The sequence below is a fragment of the Nicotiana tomentosiformis genome, chromosome 3 (assembly GCF_000390325.3).
Source record: "Nicotiana tomentosiformis chromosome 3, ASM39032v3, whole genome shotgun sequence".
NCBI classification, from domain to species: domain Eukaryota; kingdom Viridiplantae; phylum Streptophyta; class Magnoliopsida; order Solanales; family Solanaceae; genus Nicotiana; species Nicotiana tomentosiformis.
The window spans coordinates 87,721,249-87,735,723 of record NC_090814.1 but is presented as its reverse complement, the minus strand read 5'-3'; the positions used below and the strand labels follow the sequence as shown (position 1 = coordinate 87,735,723).

The following is a 14,475-nucleotide window of genomic DNA, read 5'->3' as shown; positions in this document are numbered from 1 at the left end:
ATTTCGACCGGTATTAGAGCTTCGGTGCCATAGACTAATGAGAATGGGGTAGCCCCGGTACTTAGATTTCGTGGTTGTGCGGTATGCCCAAAGAACTTCGGGCAGAATTTACTTCCACTTTCCTTTAGCGTCGGTTAGCCTCTTCTTAAGATTTTGGATGATGGTTTTATTGGTCGATTCGGGTTGCCTGTTCCCACTAAGATGATAAGGTGTTTATAGGATTCTTTTAATCTTATGATCTTCGAGAAATTTGGTTACTTTGCTGCCGATAAACTGTTTCCCGTTATCACACACAATTTCGGACGACATCCCGAATCGACATATGATGTGATCCCAAATGAAGTCGATGACTTCTTTTTCCCTAACTTTTTCGAAGGCCTTTTCTTCAACCCACTTAGAAAAATAGTCAGTCATAAACAAAATAAATCGAGCTTTACCTGGTGCCCATGGAAGAGGGCCAACGATATCCATTCCCCACTTCATGAATGGCCATGGTGACAAGACCGAATGGTGTAGTTCCCCGGGTTGGTGAATCATCGGTGCATGTTTTTGGCATTTGTCACATTTTTGAACGAAATCCTTCGCATCTTTTTCCATGTCTATCCAATAATAGCCGGCTCTGATTATCTTTTGAACCAATGATTCGGCATCAGAATAATTTTCGCAAGTGCCCTCGTGAACTTCCCTCAGAACATACTCGGTGTCTCTTGGTCCCAGACATATCGCTAGTGGACCATCAGACATCCTTCTGAATAAGGTTCCGTCTTCGAATAAGGCAAATCGTGCTGCCTTCGTGTGCAGGGCCCTCGACTCTTTTGGATCTGAGGGAAGCTTTCCGTTTTTCAAATACTCTATGTATTTATTTCTCCAATCCCAGGTCAAGCTTGTGGAGTTTATTTCGGCGTGGCCTTCTTTGACTACTGACTTCGTGAGTAGCACGACGGCCCCCGAATTGAGCTCGTTGTCTTTGACCGATGACCCTAAGTTTAAGAGGGCATTGGCCTCGCTATTATGGTCTCGAGGCACGTGTTGTAAAGTCCACTCCCTAAATCGGTGCAAAGTTACTTGTAACTTATCTAGGTATCTTTGCATTTGTTCTTCCCTAACTTCGAAGGTTCTGTTAACCCGATTCACTACGAGGAGGGAGTCGCATTTGGCTTCGATCTCCTCCGCTCTCAAGCCTTTGGCTAGTTCGAGACCTGCAATCATGGCCTCATATTCGGCCTCGTTGTTAATCAATTTTACGGTTCTAATAGATTGTCTAACCATGTTGCCTGTGGGTGGTTTTAGTACAATACCGAGTGCAGACCCTTTTGCATTCGAAGCACCGTCCGTAAAGAGGGTTCAGATTCCCGAGGACGTACCCGAGTTTACTAACAGATCTCTTTCAACTTCGGGTACAAGGGCCGGCGTGAATTCAGCCACAAAGTCTGTCAAAATTTGAGACTTAATGGCTGTTCGGGATCAATATTCGATATCATACCTGCTGATTTTTACGGCCCATTTGGCCAACCGCCCCGAAAGCTCGGGTTTATGCATAATATTTCGAAGTGGATAAGTTATTACAACACATATGGGGTGACATTAGAAGTACGGTTTTAGTTTCCTAGAGGCGCTTATCAAAGCGAGCGCCAACTTTTCTAGGTAGGGATACCTAGTTTAGGCCTCACCTAAGGTCCCGCTAATGTAATAAACTGGAAATTGCATACCTTGTTCTTACCGGACTAGGACTCCACTTACCGCTATCTCTGATACTACCGAATATAAGTACAACTATTCATTTTTTCTCTGCGTGTAAAGCAGCGGCGAGCTCGATAAGTAATGTTTAAGCTCTTCCAAGGCCTGCTGGCATTCCGGGGTCCATGTGAAGTTATTTTTCTTCTTCAGGAACGAGAAGAATCGATGGCTCTTATCGGAGGACCTCGAAATGAAACACCCCAAGGCGGCTATGCGCTCGGTTAACCTATGCACGAACTTTATGTTGTCTACTACTGTGATGTCCTCGAAAGGTTTGATCTTATCGGGGTTGATCTCGATTCCTCGATTGGATACCATGAACCCGAGAAATTTGCTTGACCCGACCCCGAACGCGCATTTTTTCGGGTTCAACTTCATGTTGTATTTCCTCAATATATTGAAGGTTTCCTACAAATGCTTCAAATGATCCTCAGCTCGCAGGGATTTAACTAACATATCATCAATGTAAACTTCCATGAATTTCCCTATTTGTTCTTCGAACATCTGATTTACTAGGCGTTGGTATGTGGCACCAGTATTTTTTAATCCAAAATGGCATTACGTTATAGCAGTAGGTTCCATATTTAGTGATGAACGAGGTCTTCTCCTGATCATCCAAGTTCATCTGTATTTAGTTGTACCCGAAATAGGCATCGAGAAAACTGAGGATCTCATGGCCGGTCGTGGCATCGATCATGCGATCGATATTAGGGAAAGGAAAAGAGTCCTTGGGGCATGCTTTATTTAGATCTTTATACTCTACATACATTCTAAGTTTGTTTCCTTTTTTAGGGGCTACCACTACGTTTGCTAACCATTCGGGGTATTTTACTTCCCGGATCGACCCTATTTTAAGAAGCTTGGTTACCTCATCTTTGGTGAAGGCATGCTTGATCTCAGACTGGAGTCTTCTTTTCTGCTTCACCGGATGGAACTTCGGGTCCAAGCTTAGTTTATGTATGGTGATCTCCGGCGGGATCCCTTACATGTCGAGATGGGACCAAGCGAAAAAATCCGTGTTAGCTATAAGACATTGAATAAGTTTTTTCCTGAGCTCGGGAGTTAACCTCGTGCCCAGGTATACCTTTCTTTCGGGCAGATGTTCGATTAGTATGACTTGCCCCAGTTCTTCGACTGTTGATTTGGTGGCGTCGGAATCATCGGGGATTATGAAGGATCGAGGAACCCCATAATTGTCGTCTTCGTTAATCCCTTGCTTGTCTGATTGGGTCGAGGCTGGCATCGATGATTGCTATTGACTTCCTGTTTTGCTTTCGAACTTGAGTCCTTTATTGATGAGAGTGTTGATATCGGAATTACTTCATCAACGGCAAACATCTCCTTTCCGACAGGCAGCTCCCCATAAACCATATTTATCCCATCTGGTGTTGGAAATTTTAATACCTGGTGAAGGGTCGAGGGCACGGCCCTCATGTTGTGGATCCATGGTCTCCCGAGCAGGGCATTGTACCTCATGTCTCCTTCGATCACATAAAAATTGATCTCCTGGATGGTACCGGCTACGTTTACCAGCAACGTTATTTATCCCTTAGTAGTTTCACAAGCCATGTTGAATTCGTTTAGCACTCGGGCCATAGATACGATTTGGTCCTGTAGGCCGAGTTGCTCTACAACCCTCGATCGAATGATGTTGGCCGAACTACCTGGATCAATCAATACACGTTTAACTTGAGTTTTACTCATAAGTATAGAAACTACTAGTGCATCATTATGGGGCTGTATGATTCCTTCTGCGTCCTCATCGTTGAAAGATAAAGTTCCTTCAGGTATGTAATCTCGAGTCCATTTTTCCCTTGTTATTGACACTTTGGTGTGCTTTATCATCGGACCTTGAGGAACATCGACCCCTCCGATGATCATATGAATGACGTGTTGGGGCTCGTATTGTTCATTCTATTTAATGGAATCCCTGTTTCTGAAATGATTCTTAGCTCTGTCGCTCAGAAATTATCGAAGATGCCCGTCATTGAACAACCGAGCTACTTCTTCTCTCAATTGTCGACAATCCTCCGTTCTGTGGCCATGTGTGCCATGATATTTACATATTTGGTTGGGATCCCTTTGTATTGGATCGGTTTGTAGAGGTCGGGGCCATTTAGTATCTTTGATGCGTCCGATAGACGATACGATGGCGGATGCATCGACATTGAAATTATATTCTAACAATCGTGGTATTTCTTTGGGTCTGGTATGCTTGTCAAAACCATTCTTGCTCATGAGCCCTCGAGAGCTCTGGCCTCAATAATTTCTCCTTTCACTTTGTATAGGGTTGCGCACAGGTTTACTGCCCATACGATCTCTATTATACGGTTGGTATCGATCCCTGTTTGACCTTGGTTCTCGGTCGATATCCCTCTTAATTCGGTCGACGGGTCTGATAGGATAAACGGAACCGGAAGGAGCCCCGAGTTGGTCATCTTCAACCCTGATCTTCGATTAATACCGATTATGTATAACGGCCCAAGTGACAGCCGGGTATTCTATCAAATTTTGCTTCAACTGGCGAAGACACCGAGCTTCGAACATTGAGTCGCTGGGTGAAAGCGTGAATCGCCCAATCGTCGGCGACCGGTGGTAGGTCCATTCGTTCCATTTGGAATCGAGACACGAATTCTCTGAGCATTTCGTTATCCTTCTGTCTTACCTTGAAAGGGTCTACTTTCCTGGTTTCGACCTTGAAGGCTCCGGCGTGTGCCTTTACGAAAGAATTTGCATGCATATCAAAAGAATCAATAGAGTTAGGTGGTAAATTGTGGTACCATATCATAGCTCCCTTTTACAGGGTCTCCCCGAATTTCTTTAGTAACACGGATTCGATTTTGTCGTCCTCCTGATCATTCCCTTTAATTGCACATGTGTTAGAGGTGACATGCTTGTTTGGGTCAGTCGTTCTGTTGTACTTAGGGATCTCAGGCATGCGAAATATTTTGGGGATCGGCTTCGAAGCCGCAATTGGAGGAAAATTTTTTGTACAAACTTCCTGGAATCCAGGCCCTTCAATATCAGAGGTGCTCCTGGGATTTGGTCTACCCTCGAATTGTAAGTTTCCACCTTTTTGTCGTTGGCCTCGATCTTCTTCTCCCCTGATTCTATCCATTTTGTCAGCTCCTCAAGCATCTTCATAATTTCGGAGCTAGCCCCTGATTCACGTTCGTTTAACCTTTCTACGACCGATTCACCCATGCGGGTGACTTCCCGGGGAGGATCGGGCTCAACCCTGCTTGGTGCGCGATTTTGGTTCTGCAACTGAGCTATCGCTGCCTGTTGAGCCTGCAATATTTCGAAGATCATTCGTAGGTTGATCCTGTCTCCTTCAACATTTTGTACGTTCTGAGTTACCGCCCGGGCTCCACCACGAAAGCTATTTTCGGGATTGGTATGCAAATTTGCATTGATAGCCACATGCGAATTAGAGTCGATCGGATCTGCGATCAGAATTCCAGCGGGATCAGCAGGAAGTATCTCGTTACCGGGCACTATGTTGTTATTTTCAGCTTGGTGACCGAATTCGTTGTCAACATGTAGAGGCGCTGATTGAGAGTTTGATATTTTTGTTTTTTACCCTGGAATCAAAGATACTCACAAGAATAAGTGTAAAATAGTGTGTGTTATGAAAGTTAGTATCAGACGATCACTATTATCCTTTGCCCCACGGTGGGCGCCAAACTGTTTACCAAAAAAATGGGTAACAATTGAATTTATACGCGGTTTTAAGGATACGTGATATAACTTGGCATAAATTGAGAATATATATATATATATATATATATATATATATATATATATATATATATATATATATATATATATATATAAATTAATATTGAAATTGACTGTGAAAGAAATGAATGCAAACCAAACGAATCGAATATCCTCGGCCCTTGAGTTCGGTCACCCTAGAAACAAGTGAAGGTTCAAATGATATAAGAACAGCGTAACAAGATATTGAATGCTAAAAATAGGCAGTATATTTCTTTGTATTGCGTAAATGTCATGTGTCTTACAAATGATCAGACCCCCTTTATATAGTAGGGGAGTGCTACTCTTGATACAATTCTAAATACAGTAAGGAATCCCATGATAGGCTAATTAATCGGCCTCTCCTTGATACGTGCCGGGATTTACGCCGCGATCCTCGTCCGATTGCGAATATTTCGGCTTTCCGTTATTTGACTCGGTAAGCTTCCCTTGGTTTTGTTCGATCTCTATCTTGCTTGGTCTCGATCTTGCTCGATCTCGATCTTGGCCGGTCTCGATCTTGATCGATCTTTGGGTCACGAGCACGGCAATCTAACTTCGCATCATGGTTCGATATAACATGAGTTTGAATCTTATCCTATCATGTTCTAGTCTCGATCAGTCATATGAAGGGCAAGCCCGGTTTTGACTGTATACACTAAGTATTAGTATAATGTATCTTACAAGAAAGGGACGTATGAAAGATAAACGTAGCTTTGGATTAACAATTGCGAGTACGTTTTGGGGTACCAAGAGTTAGACCATCCCCCTACCTCTTCGTAGCAGACCAATTGGACTGAGCTTTAATTTGAGAGGTCGCTATTCATTAAAATTGCATGTATATTTCGACGAGGATGAGTTATAATTTGAGAGGTCGCTATTCATTAATTTGAGAGGTCACTAATAATTGAGTTATAAATTTTTTGTATGTACACATTTAATAAAAAATTTAACATTAAAATAACGTTTGAGCATAAGCTACTAAATTCAACCGAATCTGTTCTTAACTAATTATTCTATCTTTGCCTTGATATTTGGAATGAGTTTACCTTATATACAATGAGTCAATGACAATATCATTGTTATGAAAATATCATATTGTGGATATCAATTCATTACTCCGCTATAGATAATCTTCCTGAAGAAGATTATCCATCTAGTACTCTATTGAAGTTTATCTACACGCAACTGATGCAGGCAAGTTGCAAGCAACTCGATGAAATAATTTGCAACAGCTTCTTATTAAACATGCAGGTTGCAAGCAGCTGATGCAGACAACTTACAAGCAGTTGATGCAGGCAGGTTGCAAGCAACTCAATGAAATGATTTGCAGTAGCTTCTTATTAAACAGGCAGGTTGCAAGCAGCTAATGCAGACAGCTTACAAGCAGCTAAAGAAAAGCCTTGCAGCTGCTTCCTGAAAAGCCTCGCAGTTGCTTCCTTTCTTCTATAAATAGAGGAGTTTTCAGTTCATTATAAACACAAGTTTGAAGTTTGAATAATAGATCAATTTATCTCTACACTTGTCTTTACTTTATAGTCTTTATTTATAACACGTTATCAGCGCGAGACTCTGCCATCTCGAGCAAATACTTTGAAAGTATCATAGGTACGAACTTTATTTTTCTAAATAATGTCAAATCTTTCTAAACTTGAATTTGTAGCCCTGAATATATCAGGCAAAAGCTACATGTCTTGGGTGCTTGATGCCGAAATTCATCTTGATGCGATGGGTCTGGTAGACACCATCAAGGACAAAAATCAGGCATCAAACCAAGACCGTGCCAAAGCAATGATATTCCTACGTCATCACCTTGATAAGGGCCTGAAAATGGAATATCTTACTGTTAAAGATCCAGTCATACTGTGGAATTATTTGAAAGATAGATATGACCACCTGAAGATGGTCGTTCTTCCACAGGCACGATATGATTGGACTCATTTAAGGCTACAAGATTTTAAATCTATCAGTGAGTATAACTCTGCTATGTTCAGAATTATTTCCCAATTAAAATTATGTGGTGATAATATTACTGATCATGATATGTTGGAGAAAACTTTCACCATTTTTCATGCCTCGAATATGCTTCTGCAGCAGCAATATCGAGAGATGGGATTCAAAAAGTATTCTGAACTTATCTCACATCTTCTTGTAGCCTAGCAACATAATGGGATATTAATAAAAAACCATGAAAGCCGACCAACTAGTTCTTGTCCATTCCCTGAAGTGAATGAGACGAACTTCCACCAAGCTAAGCGTGGAAGAGGCCGTGGCCCCAGTCGTGGTTATGGCCATGGTCGGGAAAGAAACTCTAATCATGGTAATAATAATGCATCAAAGAACCCTCCTCACCACCAGCAGTGAAAAAGGAAGGAACAAAAGCATGAAGCGGTGCAAGCAGCAAAGCCAGAAAATACATGCAATAGATGTGGAGGAAAAGGGCACTGGTCACATACCTATCGTACGCCAAAGCACCTGGTTGAGCTTTATCAAGCCTCCCTGAAGAAGGCAGAGAAAAATGCTGAAGAAAATTTTATTTCTGAAGATAATTTAGATTTCATGCATTTAGATGTAGCTCATTACTTTGCACTCCCAGAAGGAGAAACAAGTAATATGATCGGTGGTGAATCTGTAGAAATATAAATATTTTAATTTTGGTTGTTTGTAATAGATAGTATGGTTATGTAATTATTGTACATAAATAAAAGTTATGCTTTGATAATGATGTTTACTATAACATATTTTATTTATGTCATTTTGAAGAATATGGATAATCCTCAAATTATGTTTGGATCAAAGACCAATCATCAAGATATTTGTGTAATTGATAGTGGAACAACTCATGCCATATTCAAGGATCAGAAATACTTTTCTTATTTTCATAAGGAAAAAGCAAATATTTCAACAATTTCTAGTAATATAAGTTTGATTGAAGGCTCTGGAAGAGCCATTATATTTCTGTCTAAGGGAACAAAACTTATAATAGACAATACATTATTCTCTTCCAAGTCCTAAAGAAACTTGTTGAGTTTTATAGATATCCGCCGAAATGGGTATCATGTTGAGACGACAAATGAAATGAATAGGGAATATCTTTGTATTACAAAGAATGTTTCTGGCCAGAAGTGCATTGTAGAAAAGTTATAAACTTTATCTTCTGGCTTATACTATTCAAAGATTAGTACAGTTGAAGCACACTCTATCGTAAACCAGAAGTTTACTGATTCAAATATTTTTGTGCTTTGACATGGACGTTTGGGCCATCCTGGATCAATAATGATGAGACGAATTACTGAAAATTCGAGTGGGCATCCATTAAAGAACCTGAATATTCTTACAAATAATGAATTTTCTTGTGATGCTTGTTATCAAGGCAAAATGATCACTAGACCATCACCAATGAAGGTTGGTATTGAATCCCCTACATTTTTAGAACGTATACATGGGGATATATGTAGACCTATTCACCAACCAAGTGGGTTGTTTAGGTATTTTATGGTCCTAATAGATGCATCTTCAAGATGGTCTCATGTGTGCCTACTATCATCTCACAACCTGGCGTTTGCAAAGCTATTAGCCCAAATAATTCGATTAAGGGCACAATTCCTAGATTATCCTATAAAGGCTATTCGCCTTGATAATGCTGGAGAATTCTCATCTCAAGCTTTTGATGATCACTGTCTATCAGTTGGGATAAAAGTTGAACATCCTGTAGCTTATGTTCATACTCAAAATGGCCTTGCAGAGTCATTTATTAAATGCCTGCAATTGATAGTAAGACCACTACTTATGAAAACACAATTGCCCACTACTGTTTAGGGCCATGCCATCTTGCATGCAGCATCACTTATTCATCTCATACCGACACATTATAATAAATATTCTCCGTCACAATTAGTTTTTGGTCATGAACCAAATATTGCCCATCTACGAATTTTTGGATGTGCTGTATATATGCCAGTAGCACCACCACATCGCAGTAAGATGGGCCCTCAAAGAAGGTTAGGAATATATATTGGGTTTGAATCACCCTCTATTATTCGTTATCTTGAACCATTGACGGGAGATTTATTTACTGCTCGATTTGCAGATTGTCGATTTGATAAAATAAATTTTCCACAATTAGGAAGAGAGAAAAAGGAAATCAAAAGAGAAATTGTGTGGAAAGTTTCATCATTATCTCATTTTGATCCACGTACCCCTATATGTAATCAGGAGGTCCAGAAGATCATCCACTTACAAAATATAGCAAATCAAATGCCAGACGCATTTACTGATTTGAAAAGGATAACTAAGTCACATATCCCTGCAAAGAATGTGCCCATCCGAATTGATGTCCCAGCAGGACCATTTACTAGCATGAGAGCTAGTGAACCTAAATCACGCCTGAAGCGCGGTAGGCCTTTGGGTTCTAAGGATCGAAATCCTAGAAAAAGAAAATTGACAAATGATCAAAATGATACTATAAAGGGATCCCCCTGAAGAGACCCAAGATCTGATTAGTTCTGAGATTCCTGAAGAAATCACTGAACCCGAGATTCAAGTGAGCAAGGAACTTTTAATAAGTTCTACTGGTGATGGGATTAATTTAAATCGATATGAAATAATGGTGGATAATATTTTTGCTTATAATATTACACTTAATATTATACAAGATAGTGAGAATTTTGAACCCCGATCTGTTGAAGAATGCCGACAAAGATCTGATTGGCCAAAATGGCAATGGAAAATTCAATCAGAATTGAATGCACTTGCTAAAAGAGAGGGTTTTGGACCAGTAGTCCAAACACCTGCTGGTATAAAACCAGTTAGTCATAAATAGATGTTTGTGCGAAAAAGGAATGACAAAAATGAAGTTGAAAGATACAAGGCTCGCCTTGTCGCACAAGGATTCTCACAATGACCTGGAGTCAATTATGAAGAAACATATTCACCTGTTATGGATGCCATAACATTTCTATATCTCATTAGTTTAGCCTTACGTGAAAGGCTTGAAATACATATGATGGATGTTGTTACAGAATATCTATATGGGTCACTTGATAATAAGATTTACATGAAAATCCCTGAAGGATTTTAAATGCCTGAAGCAAATTCAAAATCTCGGGAAATGTATTCAATCAGATTGCAAAGATCTTTGTACGGTTTAAAGCAATCTGGGCGCATGTAGTATAATCGCCTTAGTGAATATTTATTGAAAGAGGGTTACATAAATGATGTTATTTGTCCATGTATTTTTATAAAGAAAATGGCTTCAGAATTTGTTATACTTGTTGTTTATGTTGATGATATAAATCTTGTTGGAACTCCAGAACAGCTCCAAAAGGCAATTGAATATCTAAAGAAAGAATTTGAGATGAAAGATCTTGGAAAGACAAAACTTTGTCTTGGTCTGAAAATTGAACATTTAGCAGACGGGATCTTTATCCATCAATCTGCCTATACAGAAAAGGTCTTAAAACGCTTTTACATGGAAAAAGTGCACCCATTGAGTACACCAATGTTTGTTCGATCACTTGAAGTGAATAAAGATTTGTTCCGACCTCCAGAAGAGGATGAGGAACTCCTTGGTCCTGAAGTACCCTATCCAAGTGCAATTGGTGCACTAATGTATCTTGCTAATGCTACAAGGTATGACATAGCATTTTCTGTTAATTTACTAGCAAAATATAGTTCTTCTCCTACACGGAGACATTGGAACGGGATTAAACATATATTGCGATATTTAAAGGGAACTCTTGGTATAGGTTTGTTTTATGCTAACAAAGATAGTGCAGATCTTGTTGGTTATGCAGATGGAGGTTATTTATCTGATCTCCATAAAGCTAGATCTCAACCCGGGTACGTGTTTACATGTGGAGGTACTATCATATCATGGCGCTCCACAAAGCAATCTATTATTGCTACTTCTTCAAATCATGCTGAAATAATAGTTATTCATGAAGCAAGTAGGGAATACGTATGGTTGAGATCAATAATTCATTTTATTCAAAAAAAATATGGTTTGGAATGTGAGAAAAGACCCACAATCTTATACGAAGACAATGCTTCATGCATAGCCCAATTGAAGGGAGGATTTATAAAAGGAGATAGAACAAAGCACATTTCACCAAAATTATTCTACACACATTATCTTCAGAAAAATGGTGACATCGATGTGCAACAAATCCGTTCAAGTGACAATCTAGCAGATTTGTTCACTAAATCTTTGCCAGCTTTAACTTTTGAGAAGATGGTATACAAGATTGGAATGCGGAGACTCAAATATTTGAAACAAGATTTTCATCAGGATGTCCATTCATTACTCTACTATAGATAATCTTCCTGAAGAAGATTATCCATTTAGTACTCTATTGAAATTTATCTACAAGCAGCTAATGCAGGCAGGTTGCAAGCAACTCAATGAAATAATTTGCAGCAGCTTCTTATTAAACAGGCAGGTTGCAAGCAGCTGATGCAGACAACTTACAAGCAGCTGATGCAGGCAGGTTGCAAGCAACTCAATGAAATAATTTGCAGCATCTTCTTATTAAACAGGCAGGTTACAAGCAACTCATGAATACAGCTTACAATCAGCTAAAGAAAAGCCTTGCAGTTGCTTCCTGAAAAGCATCGCAACTGCTTCATTTCTTTTATAAATAGAGGAGTTTTCAGTTCATTATAAACACAAATTTAAAGTTTAAATAATAAATCAGTTTCTCTTTATACTTGTCTTTACTTTACGATCTTTATTTATAATAATCATAAACTTTTATATTATTTGTATATTTATTAGATTACATGTCTTGTTTCGCTATTAGTGTACAGAGGTTAATTAGGCAATGCCCTTACTGAGCTGTTTTGTGTATTGGGTTCCGTAGAAGCCTATGACAAAAGGTGTCGGCTCTGATGATGTTACATCACATGTACATTAGTTACGTACACATATATATAAGGAAATGGCCAAATAGATAGGTAGGTCCTAAAACTTGTCCCTTTTTGTCACTTAAACATCTAAATATAGGGTAGTTTCTATCAGAAATTCCAATTAAATTTATCTGTGCCAATTAAACACCTAAACATATGGTTGTTCCTATCAGGCACTTCAACTAAATCATATCTGTGCCAATTAAATACTGTCAAGGAAAAGGGTGCGTGAACATGAAAAAAACTTGTTAATTTATTATTATTGTTATTATACTCTATATTATAATTATTTTATGTATCCTAATATATTATTCATATTAAAGCCTTATCGTCATTTTTTTTTTCTGTTAACGGTTCTGACTTCTGATATCGAGGCTCTGTACTCTTTAAGAAGTTACTATGTGTCAAACCAGTAGGGTTAAAGAGTGGGGGGCAATTTCCATTGATAAGTCGCCCACATTTTTTGACTTGTTATCATATTTCTATCATCAAAGTCACTTTGCCCTTTCTCACAACACAACATAGATCATCTTTGCAGAAAAGAAGCTATGGCCTCTTAATTTCAGCTATAAACTATAGCAGTAATAATTAAATAGGCAAAATGTGTGCCCGCGAATTGATCAAATTAGTGTATATGTTTCAGTTTATATGATGGACTAGTTCAAATTTTGAGAATCGAACCTTTTACTTTTGATAATGAGTTTGGACATAAAATCTTTTGAAATAAAATTTACATATTTGCAAAACTATATTAAAAACTGCTATTAGTTATAATAATCATTAATTCAAAATATTTAAAAGGCATATAAAAATTTACGGTCAAAGAAAAATTTGTGTGGCTCTAGAAACCACAATTAGGTTGTATATATGTCGGGTTTGTTCGAATTTTTCAATTATCAAATCAAATCAATAGTGTTGGATTTTTAAATTTATATACCAAACCAATAAAGTCGGATATTTCAATCTCGATTTTTTTCGGATTTTTCGGGGTTTTCGGATTTTCGGATTTTTTTCCGGTAAAGTCTTCATAGCATAAAATATGTAACTTGTGCTCCCAATATTTCTTACGTCCTAGTAAAATATAACTATATAATGTGTTTTCAAGAAATTAATACAATAATATGAGATAAGTCATAGCATTATACTAAAATATTCAATAACAAAGATAAAATAATAAAATTACATAAAACAAATATTGCTAATTAATAAACCATAATGAAAATTAACATAATCTAAAAATACTATATAGGTCATGCTAAAATAAGTATAGTTAATAAGTACTAATATTAATTACATAACTAAGCACCGAAGAAAAAGATAAACTAAGTTATTCATTATAAACCAATGTAAAACTAAAATAATTATCCAGCACTATCGTCATTCCTATTATTGAATTGAATTTCTTTTGTTAGCATTAGTATTGATTTAAACTTTGTTTGAGTTACTATATTTATGGGCTATAAAATTTATTTACCATTCAAGAATGTTAAGTCTAAACTTGAAATAATACGTTAAAAGATAAAACTGTGAAAAAATTTAAGAAATATTTATAAATTATATTACAATAAATATTTATATATATAAAATATTTTTAAAAATTAAATAAATGTACTATCAATTGATTTGATTTAGGTTTGACGTTTTTTAGTTAAAACAAAATCAAACCAATTATGATCGGGTTTTAAAAAGTCAAAGGACAGGAAAAGCAAAAGCGAAAAGCAAGTTGAACTAGATACTAATGACTTTAAATGATCTAGCTAGCTGCAACATACATTTGGTTCTTATGCAAAAAGTCCACCTACAAAATCAACTTTATTTTGTACGGACTTGATTTTTTGGACCAAAGTGTTACTTTCACAAAGTCAATCTTAATACGGTGCTTACTAACATGTTTATGCCTAAAGATTTTGACTGTACGTTTTAGGTGTGAAATTTAATACCCTTTATTATATTTTATTTTTGGTTGGGAAAGTGACCAATTCAACACACCTCTCTCCCCAATTTGTCCAAACTCCTTTTGGCTGGTAAGCAGTAAAGAATTTCGTTCAATAGAACTGTGGACCACAGAGGTTG

The 14,475-nt window shown here is 37.9% G+C and overlaps 1 long non-coding RNA gene across 1 annotated transcript; it reads right to left on the bottom strand.

Annotated features, from left to right (window-relative positions):
* Positions 1-7,404: 7,404 nt before the first annotated feature.
* Positions 7,405-8,146, bottom strand: LOC138908778 (uncharacterized). The gene is made up of 3 exons (XR_011415182.1): positions 8,080-8,146; positions 7,953-7,995; positions 7,405-7,584 (listed from the first exon to the last, which is right to left on the bottom strand). It is a non-coding gene; the product is annotated as an uncharacterized lncRNA (long non-coding RNA).
* Between the last annotated feature and the right edge of the window lie 6,329 nt (positions 8,147-14,475).